General features: G+C 37.3%; 1 protein-coding gene across 5 annotated transcripts in view; it reads right to left on the minus strand.

Moving 5' to 3' along the window:
- MARCHF8 (membrane associated ring-CH-type finger 8) overlaps window positions 1-18,967 on the minus strand; it is a 114,261-nt gene that overhangs the window by 83,293 nt on the left and 12,001 nt on the right. The window contains exon 1 of one of the 5 annotated variants that reach the window (XM_043476308.1): window positions 12,385-12,504. The exons of the other annotated variants lie outside the window; for them this stretch is intronic. The gene's annotated coding sequence lies outside the window, so the exon portion shown is untranslated. Of the gene's footprint in view, window positions 1-12,384; window positions 12,505-18,967 lie in introns of those variants that run through there. 5 annotated transcript variants of the gene reach the window in all.

Raw genomic sequence — 18,967 nt, forward strand, 5'->3', positions numbered from 1 at the left:
AACAGAAAAAGCATCTGAAGGTCCAACAGCTGTAAACCTCCAAAATTTGATTAGAAGACACTGACTTACATTATAAACCCAAGAAACTTAGTGAACCCCACATTCAGTTCGTTCAGTCGCTCAGTTGTGTCCGACTCTTTGTGATCCCATAGACTGCAGCATGCCAGACTTCTCTGTCCATCACCAACTCCCAAAGCTTACTCAAACTCATGTCCATTGAGCTGGTGATGCCATCCAACCATCTCATCCTCTGTCATCCCTTTCTCCCCCTGCCTTCAATCTTCCAGCATCAGGGTCTTTTCCAATGAGTCAGTTCTTCACGTCAGGTGGTCAAAGTATCACAATTTCAGCTTCAGCATCAGTCCTTCCAATGAATATTCAGGACTGATTTCCTTTAGGATGGACTGGTTAGATCTCCTTGCTGTCCAAGGGACTCTCAAGAGTCTTCTCCAACACCACAATTCAAAAGCATCAATTCCTTGGCGCTCAGCCAAGCATCAATTCCTTGACATTCAGCCTTCTTTATAGTCCAACTCTCACATCCATACATGATTACTGGAAAAACCATAGCTTTGATTAGATGGACCTTTGTTGGCAAAGTAATGTCTCTGCTTTTTAATATGCTGTCTAAGTTAGTCATAGCTTTTCTTCCAATAAGCAAGTGTCTTTTAATTTCATGGCTGCAGTCACCATCTGCAGTGATTTTGGAGCCCAAGAAAATAAAGTCTCACTGTTTCCATTGTTTCCCCATCTATTTGCCATGAACTGATGGGACTGGATGCCATGATCTTAGTTTTTTGAATGTTGAGTTTTAAGCCAACTTTTCACTCTCCTCTTTCACTTTCACCAAGAGGCTCTTTAGTTCTTCACTTTCTGCCATAAGGGTGGTGTCATCTGCATATCTGAGGTTATTGATATTTCTCCTGGCAATCTTGATTGCCAGAAGAAGCTTGTGTTTCTTCCAGCCCAGCATTTCACAGGATATACTCTGCATATAAGTTAAGTAAGCAGGGTGACAATATACAGCCTTGATGTACTCCTTTCCCGATTTGGAACCAATCTATTGTTCCATGTCCAGTTCTAACTGTTGCTTCTTGACCTGCATACATATCTCTCAGGAGGCAGGTCAGGTGGTCTGGTATTCCCATCTCTTTAAAAATTTTCCACAGTTTGTGGTGATCCACACAGTCAAAGGCTTTGTCAATAAAACAGAAGTAGATATTTTTCTGGAACTCTCTTGCTTTTTCAATGACTCAATGGATGTTGGCAATTTGATCTCTGGTTCCTCTGCCTTTTCTAAACCCAGCTTGAACATCTGGAAGTTCATGGTTCATGTACTGTTGAAGTTCTGGCTTGGAGGATTTTGAACATTACTTTGTGAGCGTGTGAGATGAGTGCAACTGTGTGGTAGTCTGAACATTCTTTGGCATTGCCTTTCTTTGGGATTGGAATGAAAAATGGTCCTATGGCCACTGTTGAGTTTTCCAAATTTGCTGGCATATTGAGTGCAGCACTTTCACAGCATCATCTTTTAGGATTTGAAATAGCTCAACTGGAATTCCATCACCTCCACTAGCTTTGTTCCTAGTGATGCTTCCTAAGGCCCATTTGACTTCGCATTCCAGGATGTCTGGGTGAGTAATCACACCATCGTGGTTATCTGGGTCATGAAGATCTTTTTTGTATAGTACTTCAGTGTATTGCCACCTCTTCTTAATACCTTCTGCTTCTGTTAGGGCCATAGCATTTCTGTCCTTTATTGTGCTCATCTTTGCATGAAATGTTCCCTTGGAATCTCTAATTTTCTTGAAGAGATCTCTAGTCTTTCCCATTCTGTTGTTTTTGTCAATTTCTTTGCATTGATCACTGAGGAAGGCTTTTCCTATCTCTCCTCGCTCTTCTTTGGTACTCTGCTATTCTTTGCAGAACTCTTCTACTGTTTGCTATTCTTTGTAATTCTTTGGATCAGTGGAGAAATAACTCCAGAAAGAATGAAGAGATGAGCCAAAGCAAAAACAACACCCAGCTGTGGATGTGACTGGTGATGGAAGTAAAGTCCAGTGCTGTCAAGAGCAATACTGCATAGGAACCTGGAATGTTAATGTTAGGTCCATGAATCAAGGCAAACTGGAAGTGGTCAAACAGGAGATGGCAAGAGTGAACATCAACATTTTAGAAATCAGTAAACTAAAATGCACTGGAATGGGTGAATTAACTCAGATGACCATTATATCTACTACTGTGGGCAAGAATCCCTTAGAAGAAATGGAGTAGCCATCATAGTCAACAAAAGATCCAGAAATGCAGTACTTGGATGCAATCTCAAAAACGACAGAATGATCTCGTTTGTTTCCAAGGCAAACCATTCAATATCACAGTAATCCAAGTCTATGCCCTGACCAGTAATGCTGAAGAAGCTGAAGTTGAATGGTTCGATGAAGAGCTACAAGACCTTCTAGAACTAGCACCCAAAAAAGATGTCCTTTTCATTATAGGGGACAAGAATGCAAAAGTAGGAAGTTAAGAGATACCTGGAGTAACAGGCAAATTTGGCCTTGGAATACAAAAAAAAGTCAGGGCAAAGGCCAACAGAGTTTTGCCCAGAGAACGCACTGGTCATAGCAAACACCCTCTTCCAACAACACAAGAGAAGAATCTAAACATGGACATCATCAGAGGGCCAACACCAAAATCAGCAGTGTTGTATATTCTTTGCAGCCAAAGATGGAGAAGCTCTACACAGTCAGCAAAAACAAGACCGGGAGCTGACTGTGGCTCAGATCATGAAATCCTTATGGCCAAATTCAGACAAATTGAAGAAAGTAGGAAAAACCACTAGACAATTCAGGTATGATCTAAATCAAAGCCTTTACGATTTTACAGTGGAAGTGACAAATAGATTCAAGGGATTAGATCCGATAGCGTGTCTGAAGAACCATGAACAGAGGTTCGTGACATTGTACAGGAGGCAGTGATCAGACCATCCCCAAGAAAAAGAAATGCAAAAAGGCAAAATGGTTGTCTGAGGAGGCCTTACAAATAGCTGAGAAAAGAAGAGAAGCAAAAGACAAAGGAGAAAAGGAAAGAACCCTACGTAGGATGAATATAAACAGAACTGCATCTGAGCATCATAAACTGCTGGAAACCAAAAATAAAGAGAAAAATCTTGAAAGCACCTAGAAAGAATTAGTAACAACAATAACAGTAAATACAGTATCAATTATCGCTTTCTATCAGAAAAAAGAAGCCAGAAGACAATGAAATGATAACCATAATGTTGAAAGAATTCCATATGCAGCAAAAATATCCTTCAAAAATCAAGCAAAAAAAGAAGTCCAGATGAACAAAAACTAAGGAAATTTACTCCCAGCAAATGATACCTGATAAAGACTAGACTCTACAAAAAGAAAAGACGAGTACCAGAGATGGAAATATGTGGATTAACAAAGAACTGTCTCTCATTTTCTCCTCTTAACGCAGCAAGTGTAACATGGAGGCTTACAATGTAGATTTATGTAAAATATATGAAAACAACAGCACAATGAATGTGACGAGATGGGATTATATTGTTGCAAAGTGTTTCTATTTTACAAGAATTGGTAAGACATTAATTATGAGAGTAGGACAGACTGCAGTAATTTGAGGATGAATGCTGCAATTGCAAATGCAACCACTAAAAATAAGTTATTAAATGGAATATCAAAAACAATCAATAGAGTAAGGGAGTAACAGAGTAACAGAAAAAGGGAGGGAAAGAAAAGATCTAAACCCGACTTTAGTCAGTTCTCACTGTGCACAGTTATCTTCTATAAAGTTGGCAGGAACATGGAATTAGTGAACACAGAACCATTGCTCCTAGGGGAAATACAAGGTTAGGTTCCAGGGAGCCTCTGGTCACAACACTTCAGCCAACCATCAATACACAAGCTTGTCTTAGTTTGCTTGTGTTTGAAGACACCTTATTTAGCAAATATGTTTTGTCCATTCATTAACACTAAACTCATGATCAATAGTATTTTAACTCCTACCTGAGGAAGCTTACCTAATAACAAGCCTATTTTCTCTGTAAGGCACATTACAGTCTTCTTTACTTAGGAACACTAGGCAGCATCTCAGCACTATGCTTAGGGGCAATTTTAAACAGTGAAATCATAAAAAAAAAAAAACCACAAAATGTGAAAATCATGGTACTGAATAGATCATGAAAAGGACATATGTTTACAGTGTGAGAAATGAAACAAGAAGGTAGAGTATGACTTGTTCAACATCAGTTCAGAGCCTGAAAACTAGATGACTCAAAAATTTCACTGCTTTAATCTATAGATTCAATGCAATCCCTATCAAGCTACCAACGGTATTTTTCACAGAACTAGACCAAAGCATTTCACAATTTGTACGGAAATACAAAAAACCTCGAATAGCCAAAGTAATCTTGAGAAAGAAGAATGGAACTGGAGGAATCAACCTGCCTGACTTCAGACTCTACTACAAAGCCACAGTCATCAAGACAGTGTGGTACTGGCACAAAGACAGAAATATAGACCAATGGAACAGAATAGAAAGCCCAGAGATAAATCCACGAACCTATGGACACCTTATCTTTGACAAAGGAGGCAAGGATATACAATGGAAAAAAGACAACCTCTTTAACAAGTGGTGCTGGGAAAACTGGTCAACCACTTGCAAAAGAATGAAACTAGAACACTTTCTAACACCATACACAAAAATAAACTCAAAATGGATTAAAGATCTAAATGTAAGATCAGAAACTATAAAACTCCTAGAGGAGAACATAGGCAAAACACTCTCCGACATAAATCACAGCAAGATCCTCTATGACCCACCTCCCAGAATATTGGAAATAAAAGCAAAACTAAACAAATGGGACCTAATGAAACTTAAAAGCTTTTGCACTACAAAGGAAACTATAAGTAAGGTGAAAAGACAGCCCTCAGATTGGGAGAAAATAATAGCAAATGAAGAAACAGACAAAGGATTAATCTCAAAAATATACAAGCAACTCCTGAAGCTCAATTCCAGAAAAATAAATGACCCAATCAAAAAATGGGCCAAAGAACTAAACAGACATTTCTCCAAAGAAGACATACAGATGGCTAACAAACACATGACAAGATGCTCAACATCACTCATTATTAGAGAAATGCAAATCAAAACCACAATGAGGTACCATTACACGCCAGTCAGGATGGCTGCTATCCAAAAGTCTACAAGCAATAAATGCTGGAGAGGGTGTGGAGAAAAGGGAACCCTCTTACACTGTTGGTGGGAATGCAAACTAGTACAGCCACTATGGAAAACAGTGTGGAGATTTCTTAAAAAACTGGAAATAGAACTGCCATATGACCCAGCAATCCCACTTCTGGGCATACACACTGAGGAAACCAGATCTGAAAGAGACACGTGCACCCCAATGTTCATCGCAGCACTGTTTATAATAGCCAGGACATGGAAGCAACCTAGATGCCCATCAGCAGATGAATGGATAAGGAAGCTGTGGTACATATACACCATGGAATATTACTCAGCCGTTAAAAAGAATTCATTTGAACCAGTCCTAATGAGATGGATGAAACTGGAGCCCCTTATACAGAGTGAAGTAAGCCAGAAAGATAAAGAACATTACAGCATACTAACACATATATATGGAATTTAGAAAGATGGTAACGATAACCCTATATGCAAAACAGAAAAAGAGACACAGAAATACAGAACAGACTTTTGAACTCTGTGGGAGAAGGTGAGGGTGGGATGTTTCAAAAGAACAGCATGTATACTATCTATGGTGAAACAGATCACCAGCCCAGGTGGGATGCATGAGACAAGTGCTCGGGCCTGGTACACTGGGAAGACCCAGAGGAATCGGGTGGAGAGGGAGGTGGGAGGGGGGATCGGGATGGGGAATAAGTGTAAATCTATGGCTGATTCATATCAATGTATGACAAAACCCACTGAAATGTTGTGAAGTAATTAGCCTCCAACTAATAAAAAAATTAAAAAAAAAAAAATTTCACTGCTTTGTGCATGTCCATGAATGATGCTGAAAGCACTGTCAGTACTGATTTGGGGATCAGATTTAAATTTTAGTGAGTAGGTTTATAGATTCTATTCTATATTTGCAGATATAGAATACATGAATAAAGAGAATCAACTGTGTATCAGTAAGTACATTAAATATAAAAGGGCCAAATAGTCCAATTAAAAGGTAGAGACTGTCAGAATGGGGATAAAGAAAAACAAAAACCAAAAGATCAAGACTCAACCATACCCTGCAAGATATGCAGAGATACACTTTGAGTTTAAAAACACAGGTCTAAAGTAGAGAGAATGGAAAAAAAGAAACACAACTTTCCACAACTGACACACGTTGAAATTTTAAAAATCTGAATAGCAATATATCTGTTAAACAAATTAACTGGTTAGTCCACCCTTCTGCAAAAAGAAAACTCAAAGCTCAAATGGTTTCACTAGTGAATCCTATCAAACAATAAGCAAGAGAATAATTTCCACCTCATTTACATGCTTTGCATAAAACTATCAGAAAAATCTAAACAATTTAAAAAAAAACAACTACAAATCATGAACATAGTTTATGCTGCTGCTGCTGCTGCTAAGTCACTTCAGTCATGTCCGACTCTGTGCGACCCCATAGACGGCAGCCCACCAGACTCCCCCATCCCTGGGATTCTCTAGGCAAGAACATTGGAGTGGGTTGCCATTTCCTTCTCCAATGCAGGATAGTTGATGAACCCAGATGAAAACATCCTTAGCAAACTATTGGAAAAATCAACAACTTATAAAAATAATAATATATAATGACCAAGTGGAGTTTATCCCAGGAACATAAAGTTATATTAATATCTGAAAGTCAGGGTCATGTCACAGAATAACCGATGCAGCAAAAGCACTTAACAAAAATCAACATCCATTCTGAGTTTTTAAAAAAAAAAAACACCTCAGCACACTAGAAACAGAGAAACTTCCTTAATCATATAAACCTACAGCAAATAATACACTTAACAGTAAAATCCTGAGGCCCCTTCCACTTGATTGGCAACAAGGGAAGGATGCCCACTCTTACCACTTCTATTGAACAACAGACAGAAGGTCCTAGCCAGACTAATTATGAATCATCTTTACAAAAGACATGCATGTCTCATATACTGAAAACTAAAAAACACTGATGAGAGAAATTAAATATCTAAGGGCATGAAAACATACATCTTGTTTGTAATTTGGAAAATTCATTGCTATGAGGATGTTGAATCTGCACAGAATTCTGTTCATATTTCCAACAGATGTTTTTGCAGAAATTAGCCATTTGATTCTAAAACATACCAGAAAATGTGAAGGATGTAAAAGAGCCAAAACAATCTTAAAAAGGAATAAGTTGAAGGACTTACACTTTAAGACTTATTCTAAACCCACACTAATCATCAAAGTGTGGTCCTGGTCTAACGACAGACAAATCGATCAAAACAGAGAGTCCAGGAATAGACTCACACTGACACTGTCACCCAATTTTCTTAAGAGGCACAAAAGCAATTCAACAGAAAATGGAAATTCTTTTCAACAAACAGTGCTGAAGCAACTGGATGTTCATACAGAAAAAACAATCAACTTTAACCCCTATCTGACATCATTAACCAAAAATAATTTCAGATGGATCCCAAATCTTTTTCACATTTTTGATGCATTTACTTTGACGAATAAAATAGTCTTCTGATGTCAAAATTTATAAAGTAAGTTTCATGCTCTGAATTTTACTTTTAATATGCTATTTTTCCAAGTCAGTTTCAAAGTATCAGGTTTTAATGAGACAGTAAACTTCAAAAGTTTTAGTTCAGTACACACAGCAATTCTTTTTTCCTTCTAGTCTTACTGAGGTATAATTAACATATAGCACTATGTAAATTTAAGGTATACAGCATAATGATTTGACCTACATCACGAAACATTACCACAATAAGCTTATTGGACATACACCATTTTACATAGATACAATATTAAAGAAAGAGAAAAATACATTTCCTTCCTTGTGATGAGAACTCTTAGGACTTACTCCCATACCAACTTTCATATATAACATATAGGAGTGTTAATTGTATTTATCATGTTGTACATGACATCCCTAAGTATCTTTTACGTGAGTGTCTGTATCTTTCAACTACCTTCATCCAATTTCTCTCTCCAGCCCCATCTCACCTCCAATAACAACAAATCTCATCTCTTTTTCTGTAAGTTTGTTTGTTGTTGAAGTATAACTGACCTACAACACTATGTTGATTCCTGGTACACAACACAAGGATTCAATATTTCTATACATTTCAGAATGATCACCATGATAAGCATGTTATCATGTCACTATATAAAGATATTATATAATTACTGATTATATTCCCCACACTGTGTATTTTATACCTATGAATCATTTATTTTGTAACTGAAAGTTTGTACCTCTTAATTTTAACCTAAAGCCAAAACTATGAAACTCCTAGAAATAAACACAGAAGAATATCTTTATACCTCATGTATAAACAAGATGCAAAAGCATACGACAAATTCAACATAAGGAGGGGCACCAGAATGTTTTAATTAACACTGGGTAGTATCACTACAAGCTGAGAGTTTTTTAAAAATATAAGTAAAAACCGTGAATGTATGTGTGCATGTGTATGTGTATCTACACACCCACAAACATATCCTAGCTCTGTCCACAAAACAGGAGTAGAAGTAATGATACAAGTTGCATGCACCATGCACCCGGATCTTGTTTCCCACTAATAGGAACAAGGCTCCCTGAAGAAAAGCTGATTTGAGGGCTGAGGCACACAAAATGGGCCCAGAGTAGCTTGTTGCATCAGAGAGCAAAAAATGTTCAAAGAATTATGGCAATATATAAAATAATCTGAGTAGTGAATTATAGGCCACTAAATAATAAAGTGCTATGTCACTCAGTTGCGTCCGACTCTTTGTGACCTCATGGACTGTAGCCCATCAGGATCCTCTGTCCATGAGGATTCTCCAGGTAAGAATACTGGAGTGGATTGCCATGCCCTCCTCCAGGGGATCTTCCCAACCCAAGGATTGAACCCACGTCTCCTGCATTGCAGGCAGATTCTTTACCATCTGAGCCACCAGGCAAATCCCAAATAAGAAGAGATCTATGAATAATTCAAATAGATAAATAAACAGGGGTGAAGCTCTTCTTTGCAGCAGAATACCAACTAATAAATACAGAAGTGAAGTCGCTCAGTCATGTCTGACTCTTTGCAATCCCATGGACTGTAGCCCACCAGGCTCCTCCATCCATGGAATTTTCTAGGCAAGAGTACTGGAGTGGGTTGTCATTTCCCTCTCCAAATAAATACAAAAGGAAGTATGTATTTCATCACTGGATGCTAAAATCATCACTGGACGTGAAAACATGTGGGTGAACGTTCAAAGAGGAACAGGATTCCCTGATGGCTCAGTCGGTAAAGAATCTGCCTGCAATACAGGAGACTCAGGTTCGATCCCTGGGTCGGGAGACCCTCTGGAAAAGGGAATGGCTACCCACTCCAGTGTTCTTGCCTGGAGAATTCCATGGACAGAGGAGCCTGGCAGGCTACAGTCCACAGAGTAGCAAAGAGTCAGACACCACTGAGGGACTAACACTTTCACTTTTCGATACTTAATAACGTCAAAGGAAAAATCTGTATCTTGGCAGTAGAGAAATCTGGAAAATATTGACTTAATCAAGTGTCCAATGTCATCATCAATATTGGAACAAACTAGCACTGGGGGCTCCAGACATCTTGTGCTGAGAACAATAAAATCACTCTTGTGTAATTCTGTCTACAATGTATACTCTGAGTCTAATCAGGAGGAAACTTCAGAGAAACACAAATTGGGAAACATTCTGGAGGGGAAAAAAAAAAAAAGAAAAAAACTGGTCCATAGTCTTCAAAAATGTCAAATGTCAAGAATGAAAAATTCAGGTTAAGGAACTATTCCAAATCAAAAGAGATTAAAGAAACATGACAATCAAATTCAGTGTTATTCTGGATTGGACACTGAACAGAGAACACAAGAACAATAAAGGACATTATAGGGACAACTGCTGAAAATGCAATATGAAGTCTGAATTAGATAACAGTACTGTATTAATTATAAAATTTTTATATGGTCATATAAGAGATTGTCCCAGGTCTTAAGAAATACACAACTTAGACTCAAATGAATCATAAAAAATGTATTTATATATATGCATAGAGAGAGAGTGATAAAGCTAACGGGCTAAATTTCTAACAATTGGTAAATCTTAGTAAAGGATATGTGGTAGTTCTTTGTACTCTTACACTTTTTCTCTAAATCTGAAATCATATCAAAATTAAAAGTACACATAAAGCAAAAGGCACAACTGGAAAATTGGAAAAATGTCTGGATAAACACGAAGGACAAATGATCACTTCCCTCAATATATAAACAAACTGTATAAAGGAATCAGAAAAAAGCAGTAACACCCCCAAAAGATTAATGGGAAAAAACATGTGCAGCCAATTCACAAAAGGAACTAATGTACTTTTAAAGGAAAAACAATAACAAAAAGCCAACTTCACTAATAATTTAAACAGGCAAAGGAAGATAACAATGAGATGTTTTCCATCTGTTAAATCAGTTATTTTCTTTTTTAAAACACCCAACATTGGCAAGAATATTCTAAAATGGCCACTCAACGTCCTGCTCGTGGGAATGTTAATTAGAAACTTTCAGCAATGCACTTCAGCAATATAATCTAAGAATCTTAAAAATATCCATACCACTTCACCCAGTTCATGACACTATCCTAAGGAAATCATCTGAACTGTGGATTTAAGTGTATGCCCAAAGTTACTCATCAAAGGATATTTCCAGTAGCAAAGTTCTTTAAAATAAGCTATATGTTAAGAGACAGGGAAGTGGTTAAATAAACTGAGATATAATCATAAAATACAATATGCAGTCCTTAAGAAGTACTAAAAATGGGAAATGTCATGCAATAAATGTTAAGAGAATAAAGCTTATAAAAACAGGCATTCAGGATGACTCCAATAGGTAAAAAACAATCAGTAATACCCAGAAAAAAGTACCAATAATGAACACTGTCTGAAAATTAATAAAACAAGGGCTGCAAACACTTGTTCTAGTCTCGTTTATCTATCTTGCCCACCCCTCGCCTCCTGCCCCGACCCCAGACAGAGCCACCATCCCTTCCAAGGTGGTGCATCTGCAATGCCTGTTTCTTGCTCCCTCTCAGCACCCTGAGCATTTCTTGAGGGCATGGCACCATCCCCAGCTGCACTCATTAAACATTTGCTGCTTAATATTTACAAATTCTCCCACCTCATTTCATACACATTAAAAAAAAAACAACAACTGGCTCTATCCAGCTACTGAAGTCACCTCAAAAATGAAATCTAAATTGAATATGGAAGTTCACCAAGATGCAGCTTCTCTTTCCTTTGCTTCTTTCAAATAAAAACATTAAGAAGAAAAGAGCTTTCTTTCAACACTCCAGACTCCCAAGGCAGGCTTCAGGAAACATAAAAGACATCACATACCTGATCAGTGTTGTGTGCCAGGACCACCAGTGTCATTGTCATCTCAGGCTTGCATCAAAGGACATTTGTTTTTAAGTCTAATCATTAGCTGCCACCAAAAAACACACCCATCTGCATGATGCAGTGCTCAGCCACTACCCAGGGCCACACCTGACTCCAGCCCCACCCTATTCCCCACTGAATCCACCTTCCACTTGGCAACTTTCCACCTAATTAGATGAGCAGAGCACAGTCAGGAGGAAGAAGCTCTAAGCAAGGCTGGCAACATGGAGAAATCAGAAGGGAGTAGAATGACCACAACTGTGGCACAAGGCTGACTGAGAGGCATCATAAGTCAGTGGTCTTCAACCGAGGTGATTTTTGCCACTCGGGGGACTTTTGGCAAAGTCCTGGAGATATTTTTGGTTGCCCTAACCCTTGGGATATTACTGGCATCCAGTGTGAAGAGACCAAGAAAGCTGCTAACCATTCTAAAATGCCGGACAGTCCCCACAACAAATTATCCATACCCAAATGCCAGCAGTGCTAAAGTGGAGAAACCTGCCATAAATTGATTTATCCACCAATACAGCAGAATCTAAACCCAACTCAGGAGGAACAGGACACACAGTGGGTAAAGAAGATTTGAGGCATTTTAGGAAATGTAAATACACACACACATGCACACAAAGCCTCCTCAGCCAGATGCTTAAGGCAGACTGAGAGAGTTGTTCCCTTGGACCAAAATTCCACTGCAGGAGTTGGGAACAAGAACATTATAATTTAATAAAAGTAATAAGAATACCTCTTCTTCCTCAAGGGCTTGCTCTGCCACATGTCACATATTTCTTCAAAGACTGCCTCACAGCAGAAACTGTAAGAAGATAATACTATCAAAATTGCCCAGACTGGTAAACATCTCCAGAGAAGTTGGCAATGCACCCACATAGTTGATGACAAATTTAGCTGCCTATCTCAAGGACCTAAGAACCCAAACTCACAGTTCCCAGCTTAGCTTAAAAATGGCAAACATTCAAAGATCATTCAAGGAGAAGAAAATAATAATGCTCCCTTCCCCACACAAATCATCAAAAACTACGTAAGACTTAAGAAACATCTTCAAAAACTGAGAACAAAAAGTATTTAGTCTGCACTTCAACAACAACAAAAACCTGCAGATAAAAAGGAATTTAGCATATAAAATGCCATTATTATAATTCAGTTAAGGTTAGTGACATCTGTGGCATACTACAGTATCTTTTTTCTTGATTACTTTAACAATTTTATCATGTCATGACTTCCACCCACAGGAGGCTAGAAAGTTAAGAGAAGTCATCCAGCACCATCCCTGGCTGAGACTTCAATAACTGTGACCTGACTCAAATACATCATTTGCCAGTCTGACCTTGACTCTCGTCCCTGCAGGGTTACGAAGCCACCTAAGGTGGCCCATTTCAATGTTGGACAGAAGTATCAATAAATGTTAGAAGTGTGTCCATTACCCTGAGACAAGAGTGGCCCTCCTTCCATCCACAGACATTAGTTTTGCCCTCAATTAGAATTGCAAGAAACTTAATTACTTTCATTAGTACTTAAAAGTTTCTGTAAAATTATCTTGTCCTACTCACCCCAAACCCTTTTCTTCTACAGGCTGTAAAATGCACTCTCCTAATGAACTCAATTATGATTCATTGAGACAAAAAAAAAAAAAAAAAGCCCAGAATGGAAGAAATAGAAGGAATATTAAAGATCAACCAGTTCAAACTCAATCCTACCTTTATAAATGAGTAAAATAAGATAGAAAAGGATGAAGCAAGGCTGCTTGCCAAAAGTCAAGCAGCTATACAGGAAAGCTTGAAGTGGAACTCAGGTTTCCTAACTCTTAAGTCTAATCTCCACAGAACTGTATCAAGTTGTATTAGATGCTGTTACTAATAGAATGGACATTTTTTTAAGTTTTATGATAAAACAGAAAAATATTTTCAGTTGTCACAAGTTCAAAACAACTTACATCATCACAATCACCTTATGAACTAGTGTAATTGTGACCATTCACACTTTATGGACGGAAGAAACCCAGCTCCGAGGTCACCAGTAAGCCCTGAAGCTCTAGAAGTCAAATTCTTAAACCACTATGCAACCTGGGTAAGCACTAGAACATTCCCAATACTATCACAACTGAATTAACAAACTTAAGACTTCCAGTGATTCTTTAAAATGTTAATGCTTTGATATAATCTAATATAAAAGATACCATTCCCGAGAAAATATTTAAATTATTTTTTAACAAATCAAGATAAATTTAAAGATTTACAGTTTATAGCCTCCTGGCATAAAATAAAAGGTCATTTTAACTTAAAAAATTAGGTTATAGTATTACAGTATCATCTTCTACATCAACTACCCTAAAGAAATTCACCAAGAAGCAAACTAATCTTTTGGGGAGTAACACAGAAGGAACTCATTTATCACAGGGAGCTTTTTGAGAAACCCTAGGCAAGCAAAGCTTCACGCTCTCAATCATTTCCCAAAGGCTCTTCCACATAAGATGTGTGCCATGAATAATATATAAGCACTAAGCAAATAATATATTCAATCTGCCTAATTCACACAAATGTTATGAAATATTAAGAAGTAATAAAGGTGTGGATAAGTTCCTTTTCCACCAAGATCCTATTAAAATAATAAAAGGGCTTTCTTAAAAAGAAGCTTACACTTCTCAGAAGTTAGAGTAAATGTACTTTTCCAATAAGGACAAGTGAAGACTCAGCATATTTTATATAAAACAAATAGAAGATTTCAAAGGCAGAAAGAAGAAGGCAGACTAGCTAGGGATCTCAGGATTCAAGGAATGATGTCTTGTTAAGTCTCCTGAGTTTTCTTTTTGCCTCATATAATCCAAAGTTGGAGCCAAAGAATTGGCAAATCCAGAAACATCAAGAAGTGAACAAAAGCTCCAAGAAAAACTTGCTCTTTCTAACCAGAGGAGTAGGAGAGTCAGCCTAGAAAAAAAAAAAAAAGGGCAATCACATTACTGCAGACAAACGTGTGCTCACGCTTTGCTGCGCTCGGTTGCTTCAGTCATATCCGGCTCTTTGAGACCCTATGGATTGTAGCCCACCAGGCTCCTCTGCCCATGGAATTTTCCTGGCCAAAATACTGGAGTGAGTGAGCATGCCCTCTTCCAGGGGATCTTCCTAACCCAGGGATCAAACGTGTGTCTCTTGTGTCTCCTGCATGACAGGTAGATTCTTTACCACTGAGCCACAACACCACAGGAAAAAAACCTGTGGTCACATCCCTACCCATGCCAGCAAAGACCAAGGGTAGATAAGACATCTTCTCTCACCAAGATATAACCAAGCATCCCAACATCCTCATCAGGGTGGTGTCAAGAGGAGGCTGGGTAAGTAGCTGGAACTTTCTTCCTTACTACTGTTGTGTCTTGGTTTAAAAAAAAGGGGGGGGGGGCGGTGCTCAGCAAAGATACAAAGAAGAGCCAAAAGGAAATTTCAGAACTGAAAAATACAATTACCAAAATATAAAAACCAGCAGAATGGTGTAGACAGAAAAAAGCAGTAACCCAGAAGGTAGACAAATAGAAACTACCCAATCTGAATGACAAAGAGAAAAATAGACCACAAAAGAAAAATGAACAGAGCCTCAGGGACCTATGGGTCTATAACTCAAGAGTTAACATTCATGTCATTGGAGAGAAATGAGCTGAAAAGTACTTGAAATAATGGCTGAAAGTATTCAAACTTGGTAAAAGATACATTTACAGGCTCAAGATTCTGAGCAAACATCTGAGCAAACAGGATAAACTCAAAGAAATCCTCAGTAAGATATGTAAACAGTTAAACTTCTGAACACTAAAGGAAAAAAAAACCTTGAAAGCAATGAGACAGAAATAACACCTTACCTATAGGGGAAAAATTATTTAAATGGCAGCATATATTTCATCAGAATATAGAGAGGTCAGAAAGACACAACAGTTTTCAAGTACTGAAAGAAAAGAACTGTCAACTCAGAGCCCAATATCCAATAAAAATATCCTTCAAAGAGGAGGGGGAAATCAAGACATTTGAGATAAAAGTAAACTAAGAGACAGTGACACCAGCAGATGTACCCTGAAAGGATGAAATGGCTAAAGGAAGTTCTCTGAACAGAAAGAAAAATCCTTAAGGTATTAGCAAACAGAATTCAGCAAATACAAAAATAATTATAAACCATGATCAACTGAGGCTTATCTCAAGGATACAAGATTCTTTTTCAATTTTTGAAAATTAATCAGGAGAAGGGATAAATTGGGAGATTGGGGCTGACATATACACACTACAATACATAAAACAGGTAACAAATAAGGACCTACTATATATCACACAGAACTGTACTCAACACTCTGTAATGACTTATATGAGGAAATTTTTAAAAAGACTGGATATATGTTATATGCTATATAACTGATTCACTTTGTACAGCAAAGTGAATCAGTTATACAGAAAGTAACACAATAGAAAGTATACACAAGCAGAAAGTAACATAACATTGCAAATTAACTTCAATAAAAACTTTTTAAAAAAAATTAAGCAGTGTAATCTACAGTGTTAAGAGGCTAATGAATAAAATCATAGGATGATACCAATAAACAAAGAAAAAGCATATGACAGAATTCAACATCAATTCATGACTTTTTAAAAAAATCTCAGAAAAATAGGAATAAAAAAGAACATAATTTGAAAAAGAGCATCTACCAAAAAAAAAAAAACCTACAACTAACATTACACTTAATGATGAAAAAAATCACTGCTCTGCCCCTAATATAGTGCTAGAAGTTCTAGCCAATGCAGTAGAGCAAGAAAAGAAATAAAAGGCACACAGGTTAGAAAGAAACAAATAAAACTGCACCTATTTTCAGATTACAAAGAACATCCTAAGGAAACTACCAAAAAAAAAAACCTCCCAGATTAACAGAATTCAGCAAAGTTGCAGGATACAAGATAAACATACAAAAATTATCTGTACTTCTAAAGACTAGCAATGAAAACAAGGACATGAAAATTAAAAACACAACATCATTTACAATCACAGAAAAAACAGCATATTAGGTGTAAATGTAAGAAAGATCTTCTATGCTGAAAACTATAAAATGCTTGTGAAAGAAATTAAGAGAATAAAAAAGTAATAAATAACTGTGTTCATGACTCCACAAAGTACAAATGTCTATTATTCCCTAATGAATACACTAACTCAAGAAGATTCCTGTTAAATTCTTTTAAAGACTTTTGTAGACACAGACACAAATATTTTTAAATGTATATGGAAAGACAAAAGCTAAACCACCTTTGAAAGATAATAGAATGGGAGAATTCAGTCTACTGAATTGAAGACAAGGTCTGTAGTCAAAGCTATGGTTTTTCCATCAATAATGTACAGATGTAAGAGCTGGAGTATAAAGAAGACTGAGTGCCAAAGAACTGATGCTTTCAAATTGTGGTGCTGGAGAAGACTCTTGAGAGTCCCTTGGACAGCAAGGAGATCAAACCAGACAATCTTAAAGGAAATCAACCCTGAATATTCACTGGAAGGACTGATGCTGAAGCTGAAGCTCCAATACTCTGGCCACCTGAGGTGAAGAGCCGACTCACAGGAAAGATTTCCCTTTCCCTCGATGCTGGGAAAGATTGAGGGCAGGAGAAAAATTGGCCAAGAGAGGATGAGAGGACTGGATAATATCACTGACTCAACAGATGTGAGTTTGAGCAAACTCCAAGAGATGGTGAAAGACAGGGAACCCAGGAATGCTGCAGTCTACACGGTCACAAAAAGTAGGACACAACTTAGCTACTGAAAGACAACACACAGCGACCCTAATCAAGACTGTGTGGCATTAGCAGAGAGAGAGACATACAATTCAAGGAATAGAATAGATAACACATGAACAGACTCACACAAATATGCCCAAATGATTTTTGATTAAGCAATTCAATGAAGGAAAAATAACTTTTCAACCAATGGTGCCAAAGCAATAAGGGAAAAAAATGAACCCCGAGTGAAGTTTCAACACCTTAACTGAAACAGTTCATTCACTTATATGTGCAACCTGAAACTATAAAGCTTTTAGGGAGAAAAAAAGCATTTTAAAAAATGTTTAGGATTTAGGGCTAGACAGTTATTAAACTTGACACCAAAGACATGATTCCCAACTGGGAAAATTTATAAATTGAACTTCAAAGGGTGAAAAGGTAAGCCACAGACTGAGAGAAAATATTTACAAACCACTGACAATGCACTAGTATCTAAAATATTGTATATAAAGGACCCTCAAAAGTTAACAACAAAAATCCAATTAGTAAATGGGCAAAAGACATGAAGAGACTTTCACTGAGAGAATATACAAGTGACAAATAAACATATCAAAATATGTTCAATCTTAGTAGCCATTGCTGTTGTTCAGTCACTCAGTGATGTCCAACTCTGCGATTAGGGAAAAGCAAGTGAAAATCACAATGAAGTATCATTACATACCTACCTACCAAAATTACTAAAACAAGAAATGGTGCCAACACCAAAACATGGGCAAGGATCATCCTTTCAGTACTCGTAGGAATGTAAAATGGTACATTCTCTCTGGAAAACACTTGGGCAACTTCTTAAACCAGGTGACTATCATACAGCCCAGCAACTGCACTCCAGGACTTTTATACCAGAGAAATGAAGTAATATGATTACCGGAAAACCTGCACACAAATGTTAGCAACAGCTTTATTCAACTAGATGTTCTTCAGCAGGTGAATGATTCAACAAACTATGGCACATTCATATCACAGAATACTACTTGGAAATAAAAAACGAATAAAAAAGAACTATTTGGACATGAAACAACCATGAGCAATCTCCAGTGAATTATGCTGAGTGATAAAAGCCTATCTGAAAAGGTCATACAATGTATAATTCCATTCATAGAATATCCTTGAAAAGACAAAATATAGAAATGGGAAAAGAGATTAGAGGTTGCCAGAGGTTAAGACAGCAGTGGGAGTAGGGAGAGTAGGGGGAATTACAAAGAATAACATAAAGGATTCTCGTGATGACAGACATATTCGACGTCTGAACTACACAGATGTCAATATTACAGTCATGATAGTGTACCAAAATTTTGCAAGCTGTTAACTTTGGGGAAAACTGGATCTCTTAAACAGGATCTCTCTACATTATTTCTTACAACTGCATATCAACCTACATTTATCTCAAAATGAAAAATTAAAATTTTTAAAAAGGAAACAAAAAAGACAAATCTCAAGGCCACAAATGAGGTAAGAGAGCATTCAAGCAGATGAAAATGATTTCAACTGTTTTTTAAAGACAGAAAATATGGAAATAGTAAT

The sequence above is a fragment of the Cervus canadensis genome, chromosome 8 (genome assembly GCF_019320065.1).
Source record: "Cervus canadensis isolate Bull #8, Minnesota chromosome 8, ASM1932006v1, whole genome shotgun sequence".
NCBI lineage: Eukaryota > Metazoa > Chordata > Mammalia > Artiodactyla > Cervidae > Cervus > Cervus canadensis.